Source organism: Oryctolagus cuniculus, chromosome 9 (assembly GCF_051225735.1).
Source record: "Oryctolagus cuniculus isolate XC-2025 breed Fujian yellow rabbit chromosome 9, ASM5122573v1, whole genome shotgun sequence".
In the NCBI taxonomy this organism is placed as follows: Eukaryota; Metazoa; Chordata; class Mammalia; order Lagomorpha; family Leporidae; genus Oryctolagus; species Oryctolagus cuniculus.
In genome coordinates, this window is record NC_142875.1 from 95,197,624 (window position 1) to 95,218,636 (window position 21,013).

General features: G+C 49.1%; 1 long non-coding RNA gene across 1 annotated transcript in view; it reads right to left on the reverse strand.

Annotated features, from left to right (window-relative positions):
• Positions 1 to 1,580: 1,580 nt before the first annotated feature.
• Positions 1,581 to 21,013, reverse strand: part of LOC138843845 (uncharacterized) — a 96,382-nt gene continuing 76,949 nt past the window's right edge. Inside the window, exons 3-4 of the long non-coding RNA XR_016212958.1 lie at positions 2,817 to 4,204; positions 1,581 to 1,933 (exon numbers count right to left, since the gene is read on the reverse strand). This is a non-coding gene — a long non-coding RNA (uncharacterized LOC138843845). The remainder of the gene's footprint in view (positions 1,934 to 2,816; positions 4,205 to 21,013) is intronic.

Sequence of the window (21,013 nt, forward strand, 5' to 3'; positions counted from 1 at the left end):
TGAATTAATAGCTCGTAAGTGACCAGGTCAGAACTCAAACCAGGGCAGAGCCAGCCCCTGAGTTTGGCCTGTTTTGATCCCATTTGGTTGAGGGGCCGAGAAGCTCTGAGCTGTTGGTCTGAAGGGCTCTGGTATTTGCAGATGAGCTGGACTGCAGCAGCTGTGGGGTGGGAGGGGTCACAGGAAGGAGCAGGGTGATGGGCGGGCAGATACAGAATTCTGACACAGGTGCCTGATAGGAAGCAGAAGAGAGTAAGGATCGAGTGATGGGACCAGGAGGCTCCATCAAAATGCACAGTGCAGGAGAATATCAGAACCCATTTCTCCTACTGAACCTTATCTTAGTGCCCAATGGCCATCCTTTTCCCACTCTTCCCCTCCTCTCCTGTCTCCAATCTCTGGTCACCCCACTTTCCTCTCAACTTCTATGACAACAATAATTTTAGATTCCGCATATAGACAAGATCATGTGGTATTTGTCTTTCTGTTGGACTGGACTGTTTCAATTAACATGACGACCTCCAGCTCCACCTGCACCGTCAGCACTGACAGCATGTCATCCTTTTTATGGCTTTGTGTATGTTTACCATGTTGTTTTAATCCATCCATCAGCTGATGAGCATGGAGGATGAGTCCATCTCCAGGGCTTTTGTGAATAGTGCTGCAGTGAACACGGCAGTACAGATCTCTTAAACATGCTGATTTGAGGCCGACCCCGTGGCTCACTTAACTAATCCTCCACCTGCGGGGCGGAATCCCATATGGGCCCCGGTTTCTAGTCCTGGTTGCTCCTTTTCCAGTCCAGCTCTCTGCTGTGGCCTGGGAAAGCAGTGGAGGTTGGCCCAAGTGCTTGGGAGCCTGCACCCACATGGGAGACCAGGAAGAAGCACCTGGCTCCTGGCTTTGGATCGGCATAGCTCCAGCAGTAGCGGCCATTTGGGGAGTGAACCAACGGAAGGAAGACCTTTCTCTCTGTCTCTCCCTCTCACTGTCTATAACTCTACCTGTCAATTAAATAAATAATAAAAAAGTGTTGATTTCACTTCCTTTGGAAGGAAACCAAATTCTGGTCTTCTGTTGCCCAGCAGGGTGACTACAGATAAAAATGTACTGCATATTTCAAAAATCTGGCAGAAAGATTTTGATAAAAAACATATGAGAGGGCCGGCGCCGTGGCTCACTAGGCTAATCCTCCGCCTAGCGGCGCCGGCACACCAGGTTCTAGTCCCGGTCGGGGCGCCGGATTCTGTCCCGGTTGCCCCTCTTCCAGGCCAGCCCTCTGCTGTGGCCAGGGAGTGCAGTGGAGGATGGCCCAGGTGCTTGGGCCCTGCACCCCATGGGCAGGAAAAGCACCTGGCTCCTGGCTCCTGCCATCGGATCAGCACGGTGTGCCGGCCGCAGTGCGCTGGCCAAGGCGGCCATTGGAGGGTGAACCAACGGCAAAGGAAGACCTTTCTCTCTGTCTCTCTCTCTCACTGTCCACTCTGCCTGTCAAAAAATAAAAAAATAAATAAATAAATAAAAAAAAAACATATGAGAAGATAAATATGCTTGCCCTGATCTGAGCATTACTCGGTATATACATGGATCAAAACACCACGGGGCGCCCCATACCTACTTTTAATTTTTATGTGTCAATTAAGAAAACCAACTCACAGCGGCTAGGACCAGTGTGTGAAATTAGTATGGAGTGAGCAAGATGGTTGGTGAAGGGAAGATGAGGCCTCAGATCAGGTGGGTCAGGGGCAATGGGAGGAGGGATTTGGGACTCACAGAGTGAACGGAGTTGCAGTTTGGTTATGTACAATATGTGTAACCCTGGGAACTGGGCAGGCAGCAGTGGGGCCACCTCTGAAGCTCCAAGCCAACGGTCTGACATCAGCAGGCAGGCAGTAATCCTAACACATACTACTGGAGTTGGACACACATTATCCTGCAGAAAGATGGAGATGCCCAGTGTTAAGGTCTACAGCTTAGCGTTTGAAGTATTACAGTGCAGTGCATCCTGAATCTTCTGGTCCAAATCCAACTTTTACAGGAGGTCTTCCAAAAGCTCCTGGACAATGTATATTATAAAAAAAAAAAAAGATGCAAGGGTTTCAGGGTTTCAGATTTTTTTTCAGCAAAATTATCTTTTACGTCTAATTTTTTAAAAAAATTATTTATTTATGAAAGGCAGAATTACAGACAGGGAAGAGAGAGAGAGAGAGAGAGAGAGAGAGAGAGAGATTATTCCACCAGTTAGTTCTCTTCTTAAATGGCTGCAACAGCCAGGGCTGGGCCAAGCCAAAGACAGGAGCTTGGAATTCCATTTGGGTCTCTCATGTAGGTGGCAGGGATACAAGTATTTGGGCCATCTTCTGCTTCTTTCCCAGGTGCATTAGCAGGGAGCTGGATTGGATGTGAAGCAACCTGGACTTGAACTGGCACTCATATGGGATGCTGGCACTGCAAGCAATGCCTTAACACACGCTCCTCCAACAACTTTATGAAGATGCTCCTGTATCCTGTTCTTTTGTTCCAGTAAGAACATAGGTGTTTGTCAGATCACGGATCTCAATTTGGGGTTCAGAGAACATGACCTCTAAAACTATAGTTCAGTCACTATAGTAAACTAAACCAGCTCTTGTGTACTGGAGCCTGTCGCTCCCCGTCTTCGTGGAGGAACGAAACAGGACCCTGCGTTGTTCTTTTGTCTGCTCGGCCCTCCCCGGGTTTGCTGCTGGTTCTTCCCGGGTTGGCTACCGACCCTTCCACCTCCGTGGAAGGGCGGTTCCCCCTGCCACCTTCCCCACTTCCGCGGGGGAGCAGCATACCGCCGGCTGGCTCTCTCAGGGGCTGCACAGGTGTTCCTTCAGATAGATGTTCCTTCAGATGTTCCCCTTAGATGTTCCTGGTGCATGTTGTCTCTCTCCTCCTTTATAGTCCTTTTCCACCAATCCCAACTCTGCTACCCACACGCCGAGTACGCTGCTCTCCTCCAATCAGGAGCAGGTCCTACAGTTTATTGGTTGAACTGGAGGCAGCTGCGTAGAAGCTGTTTCTCCCTTCTCAGCGCCATATTGTGGGAGAGCAGATGCATAGAATAAGTCTTAATTCCAGTAACTTAGTCTAGTCCAGGTTGCTCCCCACAGGAGCCAGGATTCTAATTCTTACTTCTGTTTCCTGTGGGAAAATTCATTCCCAGATCCAAAGGGCTTTGGAACAGAACCCTTCCTGGGTTGGGCACTGCCTACACAGAGGAGAAATCTATTTGACTTTGTTAAGTTCAACTATGACGATGTGGTGCTCTGCCTCCATGTGGTTCCACATTCTCTTAATCACAAAATAGTGATTATTTTAGCAAAAAATAGTAATAGTGAAAACCAGGTTAACAAGGAGCTTGGATCCTCTCGGCTACACACAAATCAAAGGGAACGAGTTGGCCACTTTTTGACTGAGAGCGATTTGTTCTTAGAAACTCAGGGTCAAAGGAGTTTGGCATGCCATGACAGCATGTGTCAGCCCCAAGGAATCCCGTCTGCCTCACCTGAACCCTGCTCCCTGGATTGCCTGCTGCTGCTCAGTTCCGCCTTCTTTTTTTTTTGGGGGGGGGGTGGTATCTTCCTTTCAACTCTGTGTGATAGTCTCAGATCCCCAGGTTTCATGCCTCGTGCACAGAATCCTTCCCTTTCTCAACTTCCTGTCCCCTCTTGGGGCGCTACCCATAGCCCAGGCCTCTGCATTTTGTACCCCACTATAGTATCACCCTAAGCTAAGAGTTGCCAGAGCCACAAGAACCAAGTGGCCTGTTTCCATGTCCCTTTATTTAGTTATTATTTACTTGAAAGTCAGAGTTACACAGAGAGAGGAGAGGCAGAGAGAGAGAGAGAGTCTTCTGTCCGCTGGTTCACTCTCCAAATGGCCGCAACAGCCGGAGCTGCACTGATCCAAAGCCAAGAGCCAGGAACCTCTTCCAGGTCTCCCACGCAGGTGCAGGGGCCCAAGGACTTGGGCCATCTTCTACTGCTTTCCCAGGCCATAGCAGAGAGCTGGATTGGAAGTGGAGCAGCTGGGACTCAAACCGGCGCCCATATGGGATGCCAGCACTGCAGGCGGCGGCTTCACCAGCTATGCAACATCGCAGGCCCCCTCCATGTCCCTCTTACATGGGTTTTGATGTTCCTTTTTCTTGGGTAATGAAGAGCTTTGTTTCACTTTTTGCCTATTACAAAAATAAAAATAAAGAAAACATCGCAAAAATCCATAAATGTGACCACCCTTTGGATCATCACTTTCTTTTCTCTTCCCTCAGTCCTGGTGCCATTACAGATCTGCTTTTCCATCAATGTGTTTAGTCCTCCATTGGTCTTGTCTGTTATTCCCTGATGGAGCACCAGGCGGGAGGCTACACCCTGGCATGCAGAGAGGAATCACTCTTCCTGTCAGCAGCTCAGCCTGTGAAGTTTATGAGCAGCATGGGCACTGACCTCATTCAACTTCCATCAGGTGGAAGTTAAGGAGACGTCCACAGTGGACTGCGACCTTGTGGGTAAAGTAGGCAGGTGCGTAGCCTTGCTCTTTGCCAGTCTCTTAAGGCCACTAAGAGCAGGCTGTTTCTCTTCAGTGCTTGATAGAAACTAGAGTTTGACCATGTCCAGACTGGGTTCCTAGGCCTGAGCTACGAAATCTAACATCAGAATCCTAGTCTCCAGCCTCAATTGTTTACCCACTGCAGCTGGGTTAGATACCACGTTGGTGACCGTTCTCAAAAGATGGAAACATGACTCTCTGACAAGGTTCCAGTTAAGAATGCACAGCAAAGAGGCAGCCATTGTAGTGCAGTGGGTTAAGCCACTGCTTGGAACAACTGCATCCTATATCAGAGTGCCTGGGTTCAAGACCAGATCCCACTTCCAACCCAGTTCCTGTCAATGCATCGCCTGGAAGGCAGCAGACCATGGCTCATGTCTTGGGCCCTGCCACTCACGTGGGAGACCTGTAAGGGCTGCCCCCACGACAGAGAGGGCAGAGCACTTCTTGCCCAGCTGTCTCTGGCAGTCAACATTTGAAGACCAGGGTGAAAACACCTTTACTCATTTTAACCCCAGCTGAAATTACAATCTTCATGTTTCTTTGAACTAAATACTTCCACAAAGCTGGATAAACAACTTTGTCACAACTGTTTCAATTCCATAAAGTTGAAACAATGCCAGCATTATAGCTTATCTAATCAGAAACACAGCTAGAAGGTACCAGGATATCAAGTGATCACCAGAAAAAAGAGGATATTTTAGCAATTCTACTTAACCCCTGAGTTTATTTCAACCCTTGATTCAGTGAAAAGATTTTCCCCCTTTATTAACATGTTTTATTTTCAGTTTTACGATTGCATGATTCCACATTGCCCAGGCTTGTTCCTTTACATATTCATTCATTCTTTCTACCACAAATGTGAACTAAGCAAATAGAATGCACTATTTGCTAAGCAGAGACCCAGGCACTGGGGATACAGAGTATGAAATAAACATAAGATCTGTGCTTTCCTGCAGCTTATGTTTGAGTGGGATACTGATAATGAATCAAAAGTAAATTAACACCAAAATGTTAGAGAGTACTAAGAGCTACAAACAAATTTAAAACAGGTCTTGTGATGTAAGTAATGGGGTTGTCAAGAAAGGCCTTTCTGAGGATGGACATTCAAATGCAATGGAGTAGAAATGCTCTCAATGGCAGAAAGAGCACAGGAAACAACAATGACCAAGACACAAAGGCAGAGTGTTTAGGCAAAGCAAAATGGAGCACTCAGATTCCATAACCAGATGGAGACACTGGGATTCAGGATTCAAGTTATTGGGAGCAAGTTCTCCAACTCCCATGAGTGTTTGTGACCCTTTAATTCCTCACTGGAAAAATATGAACAATAATAGTTCCTAACTCATAAGGTTGGTGCAAATTTTAAAGGAATTCGTATAGGCTAGCTAGTGCCTGACACATAGTAAATGCTACATAAGAGCTAGTAGTCGTAGTAATAAAAATGCTTAGTACACCCACCAATATTCAAGCTGAATTATTCACAATGCTACATGGTAGAAGCAATCCAGATGCCTACCAATGGTTGTATGGAAAAGCAAAACTGATACATATACAATGGAATATTACTCAGCTCTAAAAAAGGATATCCTGTCACATGCTTTGACCAATTGAAATAAGCTAGTCATAAAAAGATAAATACCACTTACAGAAGGCGCCAAGAGCAGTCAAATTCATAGACAGAAAGTAGGATGGTGGTTGCCAGGGGATGGGTGAGGGGAACAGGAAATTGTTGGTTAATGGGTACAGAATTTCAGTTTGCAAGATGAAAAACTTCTGGAGTTCCATGTCACCACAATGTAAGTATACTCAACACCACTGAACTGTACTCTTAAAAATGGTTAAGATGGGGCCGGCGCCGCGGCTCACTAGGCTAATCCTCCGCCTAGCGGCGCCGGCACACCGGGTTCTAGTCCCGGTCGGGGCACCGGATTCTGTCCCGGTTGCCCCTCTTCAAGGCCAGCCCTCTGCTGTGGCCAGGGAGTGCAATGGAGGATGGCCCAGGTGCTTGGGCCCTGCACCCCATGGGAGACCAGGAAAAGCACCTGGCTCCTGGCTCCTGCCATCGGATCAGCGCGGTGCGCCGACCGCAGCGCGCCGGCCGCGACGGCCATTGGAGGGTGAACCAACGGCAAAGGAAGACCTTTCTCTCTGTCTCTCTCTCTCACTGTCCACTCTGCCTGTCAAAAAAATAAAAAAAAATAAAAATAAATGGTTAAGATGATCAATTTTATGTGTATTTTAGTGCCATTTTTAAGATTTGTTTATTCATTTGAAAGGCAGAGTTACAGAGAGAGAAAGATCTGCCATCTACTGGATCACTACCCAAAAGGCTGCAGCAGCCGGGGATTGGCCACGCCATGGCCAGGAGCCAGGAACCTCATCTGGGTGTCCCCCATAGGTGACAAGGGCCCACGCTCGCCATCTGTCTTCCACTGTGTTCCCAGGTACATTAGCTGGGAAATGCATCAGAAGCGGAGCAGCTGGGACTTGAATGGGTACTCATGAGATTCTGTTGTCACAGGCAGCAGCTTAACCTGCTGCACCACAACGCCGGCCCCAGCTGGGATTTATTTTAGAAGTGCTGCGTGTAAAGTACAGGGGAAGGGTAGCAGCTATACAATGTCAAGGGCCGCTGAGGCTGTGAGACTGCACATCTCCAGAAGTCTCTATACACGCCTTAGTCTACATAACTGGTGCATCAGAGGTGCTCCGCTCACAGCCTACCTCGATATTCCCGGTGACCCCGGATCTGAATCCTGTTTGAGGCTATTTCTTCCTCCCATACTTCCCTGATGTATTAGTCAAGGAGAAACATTTATGTAGAGGGTTTTAGATGGGCTTGAGAACATGCCTCAAAGCCAAACTTCTAGGAAGGACCCCAAATCAAGCTGCTGTGTAACCTGACAAGGAAGCCATGCCACCAGAGTCACCATGTCCTAAATGACTCAATGCTACCTTTCACTCAGGGACAGTCACGCCTGCTCCTGCTAGGCGCACCACTCCAGGTGTGTGAGGACAGACTGCATGCCCAAGAACTGCCCACCTCGGCTGCCGCCCTCACCAGCAAGAGCAAAGCCTACATGGGATCTCTTATTTCTACACTTATCTGTATGGAGGGCAGGGGAGGCGAGGGTGGATGGGTAGGCAGCAAGTCTGAAGAACCACGTCATGCTGGTCGCTTCCCCAGGCCCAAGATCAGATGAGATCAGGTACGTTCAGGATGGTTTGGCCATAGATCATGGCCATCGTCTCTAAAGGCAGGGTAAGGGAGCCGTGGGAGCCTGGATAGAACAGGATGGCTGGTGCTGCCCCATGCGGGCATACACTCCAGAGATCAACCATCTACAGCTCAATTTCAATGTTAATCATCTCTTTGCCCAGTTCACACATAGGCTTGCTTTTCTGTTTCTCTCTCTCCCACCCGGACCTGACACTGCTTTGCTTCCGAGATGAGACAAGAGAGCGCGTGTTCAGGGTAGTGTGCCCATAGACTTCTATTTGTCTTTCTACAAAGCTCCCTCAACTGTACCCAGTGAGAAGATTATAAAAACAGTTTTGACTTGGAATAGTTCTGCAAATGGGTTTTAAGTCAAGACAACAGTTTTGCCAATGATTTGGGGTTTTTTACAAACTAAGTCTGCATCAGTGATTCAAAATGTGTTACTTCTCCAGTGATCATTGTAAGACACTTTGTGTGAGTCTAAAAAAACATTTACTCTGTGATACAGAACATTTTATTTTTTCTCCACATACTCTTGTGTTCAATTTTTACTTTCTCCAATTCACTCTGCTTAATGTTCTTAGATATGGACACTTCTTTTATTTTCTTTGAAAAATGAGAGGCATATGAATTTAAATGATTAATATAGCAAGCATATTGCATATTTATGCAAACAATACTAGCAATAGCTTGGTATAAGCAGCTGAAAATCCTCATTTGTCTTAAGTCTCACAGCTACTAGAGCACCGAGGGTCAGCTATTTTAAAGTGCACAAGCATGAGACCAGCATTGTGGTGTAGCAGGTAAAGCCACTGCCTGTGACACCAGCATCCCATATGGGCACTGGTTCATGTCCCAGCTGCCTGCCACCCACATGGGAGACTGGATGAAGCTCTGGCTTCATCCTGGTCCAGCCCTGGCCACTGTGGCTATTTGGCGAGTGAACCAGCAGATTTATGACCTCTCTCTCTCTCTCACTATAACTCTAACTTTCAAATAAATAAATAAAGTTCACAAGGAAAGAAGTGCTTACTCAAAAATGCTTTAAAAATTTGCAAAGTTAAGGTTTCTGTTAACATTGAAACCAAGCTTCCAGGCACCCAGAAAGATGGCAAAATGAGTGACATGTCCTCCTTCTCCTCATTAAATGCTGTTACACATGCAACGACAAGAAGTTTTAGCAGCATCGATGCCAACATGGGTATGAAGTATGGCCCAAAGCTCCAGATGACAGAGGGCGGAGACAGACCCAGGTTCACACCTCTGGGTGCCTGCTTTCTCTAATTCCACCTGAGAGTAATGATTGATGACGTAGGGCAAGGTACATCATTCTTTTTTTTAAGATTTATTTATTTATTTTGAAAAGTAGAGTTAGAGAGAGAGAGAGGGAGAGACAGAGACAGAGGTCTTCCATCCACTGGTTCACTCCCCCAGTGGCTGCAATGGTTGGGTCTGGGCCAATCCAAAGCCAAGAGCCAGGAGCTTCTTCCAGGTTTCCCACAAGGGTGCAGGGCCCAAGCTGCTTTCCCAGGTGCATTAGCAGAGAGCTGGATTGGAAATAGAGCTGCTGGTACTCGAACCGGTGCTCATATGGGATGCCGGCACTGCAGGTGGTGGCTTTACCCACTACACCACAGAGCAGGCCCCAAGGTACATCATTTCTTTTCTTTTTTTTTTTTAAGATTTATTTATGTATTTGAAAGTCAGAGTTACACAGAGAGAGGAGAAGCAGAGAGAAATCTTCCATCTGCTGGTTACTCCCCAGATGGCCGCAACAGCCAGAGCTGAGCCGATCCGAAGCAGGAGCCAGGAGCTTCTTCTGGGTCTCTCACATGGGTGCAGGGGCCCAAGGACTTGGGCCATCTTCTACTGCTTTCTCAGGCCATAGCAGAGAGCTGGTTTGGAAATGGAGCATCCAGGACTCGAACCAGGATGCTGGCACTGCAGGCGGTGGCCTTACCTGCTACACCACAGCTATGGCACCAAGGTCCATCATTTCTAAGCCCTAGCCTCCTCATTTTTACACTGTAGACAATCAGACCCACAACACAAGAAGCTGAAATCAAGAGTGGAGTCAGACTCCAAACCCAGGCATTCTAATGTGGGATGTGGGCATGTTGCAGGCAACTCAACCAGCATTTTAACTGCCAGGCAAATGCCTGTCCCAGTAATGAGTTACTTTCATACTTACTACACATCTATTGCATGTGAATTTGTTTATATAACCTCCACAATCTACTTGTATTTTTGACCTTTACAAAGACAAAGGTTTGGTATTTAATGGATAAGTAGTTCTTTGTGTCTTACTTTTTATTGAGCAACCCAGTTTTGATGCTCTTAAAGTTAATGAGTAAATCCATATTCAACCTAACCCTAACCCTATTCAATATACAGTCAGTGTAAGTAGCACAAGAATAATAGTCTTAGTGGTTGAGATGCCCACATCCCATATCAGAGTGCCTGGGTTTGATCCCTGGCTCCACTCCTCACTTCAGCTTCCTGCTAATGCAGACCCTGGGAGGCAGCGGTGATGGCTCAAGGGACTGATTTCAACCACTCACTTGGGACATCTGGCTTCAATCCAAAGCCAAGCCCTGGCCATTGTGGACATTTGTGGAGTGAACCAGTGATAGGAACTCTCTCTCTTTGTCTCTGCCTATCTCTCTGTCTCCCAAATAAGTAAGTACATACTCTGGTTTCTCTTCAGATTGTATAAATCTTTCATCTTTTACCAAATAAGTAAGTACAGTTTTGTGTTAAAAAAAAAATGATAAGAAGCAAGCAGCAGGGATTAACAAGCTTTCCAGGCACTTGTTATCCAAATGTGGTGTGTGTTCATAAAAGGCATAAATGAGTTCTGATCAGAGATGAGAAAGGTGTGAAGACAGAGAGGTTTGGCAGGGGAATCTACACAGCTTGGTTGGGGATGGAGGCTGGAGCCATTGGGTACAGGATAGCAGAGAGAGAACAGAAAGAAGCACAACCACTTCCATCTGCTTCCAATTTAACCTTGAACTTGGTGGACTCAAGATGGCACAAGAGAAATCCACCGAGTTCCAAGTCTGTGAGGTTAACAGAGGCCACCTTGGCTGTCATCTCACACATGGCAACCCAGGCCTCCTCTGGTTTTGGTTCCCTTTCACAGGCTGTGGCTCTGTCTGGCCCGAGGTTCTAAATCTGCCTGTGCAAAAGGTTCATGTCTGCTGGAGTCTGGAGGCGGACAGTGCAGTTGGCGTTGACAACCCGATCACATGAAGTGAGCCTTGCCGGGGCTGAGCCTCAGGCTTCAGCAGTGTGCCAGCTGCAGGGCTGTTTGAAAGAGCGAGGAGTGGAGCAGCAGTGGAGAGAAAGCTTGAGGGGTTAAAATGGACTCCTCCTGGCCTCGGAAGCAGGCCAAGACCCATGAGGACAGGGCCATGAGTGCACAGTCAGTGCCTGTGACCCCCTCCACACTGAGGCACTTCTGCCTGCTTTGAGAAGTGCCTCTGCTTTGAGGTGCAGTTGAAAGGTGGGTTTGTCCCAGGGAGGTCCAAAATTGCTGATCTGTTGGACAGCTGGCCTCTCACGGCAGGAGTCCAGGGCTTCAAATGGGCAAGTGAGAATTTAAGCTCTTGGAGTCCCACCTTCCAGCTGTTGGACCTGGAGCACATCACTGAAACTCTTGGCTGTTTCCTCAATTGCAAAACTGGAGGAAGAATGCTTGTTTCATACAGCTGTGATGAGGATGAAATGAGGCAGTGTGTGTACAGAATTCACCAGTGACACACCTAAACAGGAAGAGGCCCTGTGAAGTCACTGTCCTTTGGCGAGACTAGGGTGCGAACAGCCACACTGATTTCCTTGCTTTCTTCTATCTATTCTGACCACACACTGACTAACTCAACTTAGGCAGGAACTGGGTCCACTTGAAAGCTAAAGGGACATTGCGGAGCACTGACCGCTAACAATTCATGATCAACAATGACACGCTAGATCATTGCACACGTACTATATGCTCGGTGTCATGCAAAAGGCTTTACATGCACCATCTCATGGAATCTTTCCAACGACCCTACTTACAACACAACAATCTTGGGGCTGGCGCTGTGGTGAAGCAGGCAAAGCTGCTTCCTGTGATGCCAGCATCCCCTAGGGACTCAGGCTTTTATAACCAACCCTTTCATGAGGGCACACTTCCAAGGCACACTCCCAGTGACCTAAGGACTTCCTCTTAGCCCACCTCCTAAAGCACCATAATTGGACCAAGTTTCTGCCCTCTGAGTGCCACTAACAAAAGACTTTTCAGCTTAGACTTTAAACCTCTGCATGAGTTCAGGAACCATACCCTCTCCAAACCATAGCAGGAGGTGACTAAGATGAGATGAGTGCATGAGGGTAGGGTCCTGATGATGTCATTAGTTGTCGCTCCCCCTCTTCATGGAGGAACGACACAGGACCCTGCGCTGTTCTTTTGTCTGCTCGGCCCTTCCCGGGTTTGCTGCTGGTTCTTCCCGGGTTGGCTACCGACCCTTCCACCTCCGTGGAAGGGCGGTTCCCCCTAGCCACTTTCCCCACTTCCGCGGGGGAGCGGCACACCGCCGGCCGGCTCTCTCGGGGGCTGCACAGGTGTTCCTTCAGATAGATGTTCCTGGTGCATGTTGTCTCTCTCCTCCTTTATAGTCCTCTTCCACCAATCCCAACTCTGCTACCCACACGCCGAGTACACTGCCCTCCTCCAATCAGGAGCAGGTCCTGCTGTTTATTGATTGAACTGGAGGCAGCTGTGTAGAAGCTGTTTCTCCCTTCTCAGCGCCATATTGTGGGAGAGCAGATGCATAGAATAAGTCTTTTTTTTTTTTTTTTGACAGGCAGAGTGGACAGTGAGAGAGAGAGACAGAGAGAAAGGTCTTCCCTTTGCCGTTGGTTCACCCTCCAATGGCCACCGCGGCCGGCACGCTGCAGCCAGCGCACCGCGCTGATCCGATGGCAGGAGCCAGGAGCCAGGTGCTTTTCCTGGTCTCCCATGGGGTGCAGGGCCCAAGCACCTGGGCCATCCTCCACTGCACTCCCTGGCCACAGCAGAGAGCTGGCCTGGAAGAGGGGCAACCGGGACAGACTCCGGCGCCCCAACCGGGACTAGAACCCGGTGTGCCGGCGCCGCTAGGTGGAGGATTAGCCTAGTGAGCCGCGGCGCCGGCTAGAATAAGTCTTAATTCCAGTAACTTAGTCTAGTCCGAGTTGCTCCCCACAATTAGTGGCGTTATGGAAAGAGGAAGAGAGATCTGAGCTGACACTCCTGCTCTGTCTCACCATGTGACGGCCACCGCCAGGTTACGAGGCAGCAGGAAGGCCCTCACCAGGTGCCACACACATGCCAGCACATTGTTCCTGGATTTCTCAGCTTCCAGAACCATGAGCCAAATAAACATCTATTCTTTATAAATTACCCAGTCTTAGGTATTTTTTAAAGCAACAGAAACCAGACTGAGCCAGTCTCCTTCTCGATTGTGTGGCAGAATTTATATTTTCATTGCCAATTCCACATTACTTGATAATACTGTTACAGTCTCTGCTGTTTTGTGTTAAAGACTTATTTGAAAGACAGAGTTGGGGGGGGGGGCGTTCTTCCATCTGTTGATTCACTCCCTGAATGGCCACAGTATCCAGGGCTGGGCCAGGCTAAAACCAGGAGCCTGGGATGCTGGCATCGCAGGTGGTGAGTTAATCTGCTGCACCACAACACTGGGCTCAGTCTCTGCTGTTTGTTTTGAGTGCTCAGTTGAGTCCTGCGTGTTTTACAGAGGTGAGATTAACTTAGACTGAGATTCAGAGTTACCTGTGACTGTACTGGCTCTGCTCTGACAATAGACTTGGCACAGAGAGGTATCAGGGGTGGCAGAAGGGGGTCTTAGGTAACCTGGGATTTCATGGTTGTAAAGAAACTTGTTTTGCAATAGTTTTAGATTTACATGACATTTTCACAGGTAGTACAGAGCACTGCCATTTGCCCTGGCCTGGCTTCCTGCCATTAACAGCATACATTACTATGGTGCATCTGTCACAATGATGACATCAAGAGCAGCACACTCCACTCACTGGCTTCCACAGTTGATTTGGGTGTAGCCTGCTGGATGTCCTGCCGTCTGCCGCAGGACAGCACACGGCACTTAGCTGTCCTGTCTCCTTAATCTCTTCTGGTCTGTTCATAGTTTCTTGGGCCATCTTTGGCTGCTTTCCCAGGCCATACCAGAGCTGGATCAGAAGAGCAGCAGCCAGAACTTGAACTGGCGCCTCTATGGGATGCCAGCACTGCAGGCAACAGCTTTGCCCGCTATACCTCTGTGCTGGCCCAGGGGGTTAGATTTTAACAGATTAATTTTAGGGGAGCATAAGCATTCACTCCATTTCTCCATTGTGAAGCCAGGTTAAGTTGTAACCAATTTAAGTGCAATCCAATCTCTAAATCAAAAAAAGTGGGCTCAACAGAAGCGTGAGACACCAGGCATTTTCCACAGGAGGCCATGAGTAGAGAGTGGACAACTGAGTGGAAGACTCCAGTGACAGAGTGGTTTCTCGGGTGTGGCAAGCACAAGGGCTCTCACCAGGTGCCACACAGAAGGGAGCTGGGCAGAGCACGGAGACCTGAGGCTGACACCACCGGTGGGAGTTTCCCAGGCCCCTGCGATGGTGAGCTGAGAGCCCGCAATGTGTGCAGGAGAGAGCAAGGTTTTGTTTCCTTTCATTTTATAAAGGGTGAAATAAGGCCAGAGGAATGCTGACCTCCCTCCTTGACCCCGAGCTGCAGAGGATGTGGGAGAGGAGCCGTGGCCACTGGAGCAGGCTTCAGTGCAGCTTTGTTCTTGGGGGAAAGCCAGGGCTCAGTTCAGGCAAGGCAGTCGGGATGGAGGGGAGTTTGCTTTCCTGAAATAAGGGTTCCAGAGGTGTGTGGGAGGAAGGCAGCTGGGATATTGGGGCCAGGGGAGAGGAAGCCCAGATCAGCTTGGGCCCAGGGGGAGAGGAGGGTGGTTGGCCCAAGGGGCTTCTATCTCGGGAGTAGATCAAGAACTATGGAAGGTGGGTGTTTGGCTTAACATTTAAGACACCTGCATCCCACATCAGAGGGCCTGGGTTCCAGCTTCCAGCCAATACAGGGCCTGGGAGACAGCAGTGATGGCTCCAGTAGCTGGATACCTGAATTGAGTTCGCAGTTTCTGCCTTTGGCCTGTTCCAGCTCCAGCTGTTGTGGGCATTTGGGGAGTAAACCAGCAAATGGGCATTCCCATTCTCTCACTTCCCCTCTCTCTCTCTCTCTCTCTCTCTCTCTCTCTCTCTCATTGGTTCTCAAATAAACAAGTAAAAAAATTGTAAATTAAGACTTACGATTATTAGGTACGTGAAGGAATGCATGTTAATTAGCCTGAGTCAGCCATTGTACAATGTGCATATATTTCAAAAACATGTTGTACACAATAAATACAGAACATATAGTTTCTGTTTGTCAATTTTAAAAAATTATGAGAATTCATTCATCCATTCCTACAGTGTTTATTGAGTGCTTTCTCTGTGCCAGAAGGTGGTTTGGTACTGAGGACACAGATGTGGACAGAACAAAGGGCCTCTCTGGTGACGCTTGGGCCATGAGAGGTGCTGAAAGGAGGAACCAGGGGCCACATGGGGATAGGAACTACTTCCTGCAGGGGTGTGGGCAGCCCCTATGCATGGAGGGGGCAGGGCGGGGTAAGGCTCCCTGGGCAGATGGGCCCCTCAAGGCCCTGGCCTGGTCTCTGACTTTTTCTCTGATTGCAATGCCAGACCCACAGCACCTGGTACCCACGTGTCATGAACTGACCTCACCTGACAGACCTGGGGCATGCTGTGTTTAGTGAGCCTGAGAAAGTGTGCGGACTAGACTAAGTTACTGGAATTAAGACTTATTCTATGCTTCTGCTCTCCCACAATATGGCGCTGGGAGAGGAGGAAACAGCTTCTACACAGCTGCCTCCAGTTCAACCAATAAACAGCAGGACCTGCTCCTGATTGGAGGAGAGCAGCGTACTCGGCGTGTGGGTAGCAGAGTTGGGATCGGTGAAGAGGACTATAGAGGAGGAGAGAGACAACATGCACGAGGAACATCTATCTGAAGGAACATCTAAGAGGAACACCTGTGCAGCCCCCGAGAGAGCCGGCCGGCGGTGTGCCGCTCCCCCGCGGAAGTGGGGAAAGTGGCTAGGGGGAACCGCCCTTCCACGGAGGTGGAAGGGTCGGTAGCCAACCCGGGAAGAACCAGCAGCAAACCCGGGGAGGGCCGAGCAGACAAAAGAACAGCGCAGGGTCCTGTGTCGTTCCTCCATGAAGAGGGGGAGCGACAGACAGTCCCCAGGAAGACGAGGAGTTCCCGGGTCTCCCAGGCAGCCAGCTGCGTGCAGGATGGTTGTTTTCTAAGCGCAAGTTGGCAAGAGGCAAGTGATGGTCTTTGCCTTCCAAGAGTCACAAAATATGGGACAGTGAAGTGAAGCAACTCCTGGGCAGGGACTGTGGTTTCAGGAATGGGAGTTCAGCTGGGAGGCTTCCCCACGCCAAGGTGCCAGCCTCTGTGGACAGGGAGGCTCCAGCCCCTCGGGGGAGGCACAGCAGTCAGTCCTGAGGGAGGGGGCTGTTCTGGTCATCCTGGCTGCCACGGAAGGCCCTGTGGTTCAAGGCTGCAGGTGTACAAGGGTTGGCCAGTGTGCCCTCATGCCCAGTCCGAGCCAAGTCTAACTGGAAGGCCTGGCACTGTCGTATGGCAAGACCATGACCACAACAGAGTAGCATCAAGACAGTGTGCAGCTGCAACAGTTTCCAGAGAAATTTCCAGGCAGAAATCCATCCAGAACCAAAACTGAGAAATCCTGATTCTTCTCTTTCTTAATCTGAAAGAGGGACTAAGAAGGGAGGATGATGACAAACACACATGCACACAGACACGCATGCATGAGCACATGCATGCAACCTCTTGTACAGGACAGGTACAGTCAGGAAGACATACACCAGACCCCCCGTTATGCAGTTCCAGCCAGAGACCCCAGCCCCATGTGTGTGACACCATAGGAAGTTAGAGCCTTTTCCATCTGTTCCAACACCCCCTAGTTTTCACATATGAAAGGGAGATGGGGTGAGGAGACCAAGGTCTACAGATCTCTGGGGGCAACGGAGCCCCTTGGCACTCCCCAGCCTTCGGGCCAGACCCATCCTGACTGAGCGCCCTCTCTCCATCTGCTCACCACCCTGGCCCCCTGCCCTTCTCTTCTCCACAAAAGATCCCAGCTTCACCCCAGTGTGGGTTTGGCTCAGTCACTCTTTGAGACCAGAAGAAGTGGGTGTGGTGGCTAACGAGGCCTCCAGCTCTTAGCACAACAGTGCCACCACCACGTGCCAAAGGTCACAGCCAAGCTGCCTGAGAGCTAACCAAACCTGTTAGGATTTACTCAGGCAAACGAGTGTGCCCACGTTTAAAACACTCCCATTGGTGGGTTATGGTTCCACCCCGCGATGTCTCCATGGCTCACAACACTTCCACAACGGCAGTGGAAAGTAGATTTTGAGTCAAAGGTACCTAAGTGAAATCTTAGTTCTGAAACATTCTAGCTGTGTGACTTCGGGTGAGTTACTCAACCTTTCAGAGCCTCTGCATCTCCAGTTACAGAATGGGCATAATTACACTGCACTCCAGAACTAAGGACAGGATTAAACGAGATCATGAAAATGTCAGCACTTGTCCTTGGCACACAATGGACTCTCAGAAGTGTTCTGTCTTCCTCCTCCAGGAACTGCCCTGAGAAACGGAGGTGTTGGCTTAAATCACCTCGCAGTGTCAAGTCAGCATTGTCTTCTGAAGATGAATGATAGTTTCAAAAGCAGCTGACACCCACTTGGAAGCCAATGTGACACATTATCCAGGCATCGAGTGGACGATACAGGGAGCAGCCGCAGTGTTAGTAAGGAGAGCAGTTTTCTGCACAGGTCAAAGGCGGCCTTGTCTCCACCTCCTCCGTGTTCCCAGGGTTGCGCCGGGTGGTGTGGTTACACACGCTGGCTGCTGGCCTGGGGAGCTCCTGCATCCGCACGAGCTGCAGTGCCATCGTTACCGGAGCAAATCAACAAATAGGGGTCCAATAAAGATAATTTTCAAAAATAGGGCCTGTGGGGCTGGAGACATTCTGGAAAGTTGGTTTAAAAAAGGAGGCTTTTCTACCTCATATGCCAACCAGTGAAACTGTAATCCTTCAACACAAACCACATTCTTCACTGATCTGGCCATGTGTTACCAATGTTATAAAACAAGCAATTGATAAGTGATTTGATTTTATAATTACATAGGCATTTTCCAAACCTTGAGTTTCAAGCCAAGAAAGTTACTTTCAGTTAGTAATTGGCTCAGCTGGGCTCTCTAAGCAGGTCATCAATTATTACTCTAAGTAACTTGTAGCCCATATGACCTGAGCCGGTGTTCTTGATTCATCCTGAATACCATGGCCACACACCATAGGACATTTATAGCCCTTCTGTTTTGCCTTGGTTTCCTCCTCCATTGTGAAACAGAGATGTCAGAATTGCCTACTCCGTGGACTGTAAGGAGAACTGACACAAGGGGTTTAAACAGAGCCTGGGGCAGCGTAAGTGAGTTTACTAACACTCTTGCTGGTCTCTTCAATACCTGAACAACTAAACCAGGGGGTGAGTTGCTGCTGATGGTCTCCTACCCTGGAATCCTCTTTCCCCTGATGATTCAAGGACGGACATCCTCCTGAGTAAGTTTTCTGGGTTCGGTTTCCTGGCCAGCCATAACTTGATTGATGCACTCTCATTATTACGAGAAAAGAAAGCAATACAACGACACCACCCTGTGGCATCAGTCACGGAGGTCACAGTACGATGGGGTGGGAGCTCATCCTGGGTGTGGTATAGGAGGCACGATAGTCTCTGCACTGGCAGTGGCTTGCTGACTTTGAATTTGACCTCGAACATCTGCTTTCTGCATTCTCCAGTGACAGCATCCAGGAAGGAAGATGCAAAGACATCGGGTCCGGGGCTCACAGCAGGTGCTGGGGTCAGAAGGAAACGGCAGAGTGGGATCTGGTGTGGATCTCGCTCCGACTTCTCGGTCGTCCTCCCAGCATCCCTAGAGGAAGTGGGGGCTGTGACTCCTCTTCCACCCGCCCACAGTCTTGGTTTAGGGTCATAGTAGACACGCAGACACAAGGAGGGACACACACACACACACAGAGTATATGGTGTCGAAATTCCAACAGCCTAGGGATGCTAGGCTGTGGGTTAGAGATGGCGGTTGGGGAGGAAAGAACAAAGAAACAGAGTTTATGCCCCATCCGAATAAATCAAAACCCCCGCCCAGAGCCAGGCCTTTCAGTGCCTTAGATCACAATGCAGTCCTGCAGGACACCCCAGCCACACAGGCTGACGTGGCTGTGGTCACAGAACTCCAGAAAACACCCCCGCACGCCAGCTCCACTGAGGAGCTGCACTCGCGTATCTGAAATCTGCCTCGCCAGAGGTGAAGGGATGCGACCCCCAGGAAGACGGACTTCCCGCAGAAGGCTGACCGCAGCAGCGGAATCGCCAAAATCCGAGGACCGCTGCTACAGCAAGAAGTTCCTTCCTCCCACACATCCTCATCTCGGTAGGTAAGAGAGGGACTCCCCTCTTATCTGTGGGACAATTAAAGCAGCAAAACTGGATCTGTGACCACACCCATGTGGGAATCTTGTCAGACATGCAGAGCAATTTGCATATACATATATTTTTAAATTGAGAAAGAGAGATTGATTGAGGGAGATATGTTCCGTCAATCTTCCATCTACTGGTTTACTCCCCAGATGGCTGGAATGGCCAGGCCAAAGTCAGGAGCCAGGAGTTTCATCCAGGTGCCAGCATGGGTGCCAGCAGCTCAAGCACTTGGGCCATCCTCTGCTGTTTTCCCAGGCCATTAGCAGGGAGCTAGAACGGAAGTGGAGCAGCCGGGACTCGAACCGGTGCCCATATGGGATGTGAGTGTCACAGGAGGTGGTTTTGGCTGTTATGCCACGATACTAGCCCTGATTTGCATATTTTTATCTTCTCTCTTCTCTCAAAATAAAAACACCCAAATACATAGAAACGGGTAGCAGTGTTTTCACAGTTTCAGAGTTTTCTGAAGCTGTTTCCAAATATTTGGAAATTTTGCCATGTCCAAGTATTCACAGTTCAGAAGGTGAGCCTGCTGAAAGAAGCCCTCTTTGTCTTTGCTCAAGACATACACATGTAAAAATATTCTCTGCTGTGGGCTGGACACTGTATAGGGGCCGAGCAGGCACAGCTGATAATGCAGACCTGAAATTGTCAAAGAGGAGAAGCAGTTTAACAAGTATTAAGAGTGACACTTAGGACAGATGGACAGAGCGCTGTGGAAGAACAAAGGACTTAGTTCATCACAGTTTTGTATAGGAATGGAAGAGCCATCTAAGGTTCACTTTATTCTTTAGCTACTTGAAAAGTCCAAACACAGATCTATTTGGTGACTCAGACATGAAAGCCCTGCCTGCCTGCTGTTTCCAGAACTTTTTTTTTTTTTTTTTTTTTTTACAGGCAGAGTGGACAGTGAGAGAGAGAGAGAGGAGAGAGAGAAAGGTCTTCCTTTTGCCGTTGGTTCACCCTCCAATGGCCGCCGCGGCCGGCGCGCTGCAGCCAGCGCACCGCACCTATCCAAAAGGCAGGAGCCAGGAGCCAGGTGCTTATCCTGGTCTCCCATGGGGTGCAGGGCCCAAGCACTCCTGGAAGGGGGGCAACCGGGACAGAATCCAATGCCCTGACTGGGACTAGAACCCGGTGTGCCGGCGCCACTAGGCGGAGGATTAGCCTAGTGAGCCGCGGCGCCGGCTGTTTCCAGAACTTCTACAGAATCTCAAATGTGTCCTGAAACACTTCCAGGTGGGCATACAGCACTGCACAGAGGCTGCTCTGGGAACTTTGTTCTTTGCTTTCATCACGTCTCGTCCTAGTCTCTTGATAAAAAGTGATGATTTTGCTCTCTTCAATGATTTCAACATCCAAGAAATGCTGAGGAGCCCCTGATCTCCCATTTGCCTATTGCAAAGGTCAGCTGTAAAATCGTAGAGAGCTTCTGGAGGAATGTGCTGGCTCCTGTGTCCGTAAACCTGCTACTAACATCCTCTCTACATTGTTCAAACCACTGAAGTTAATATGTAG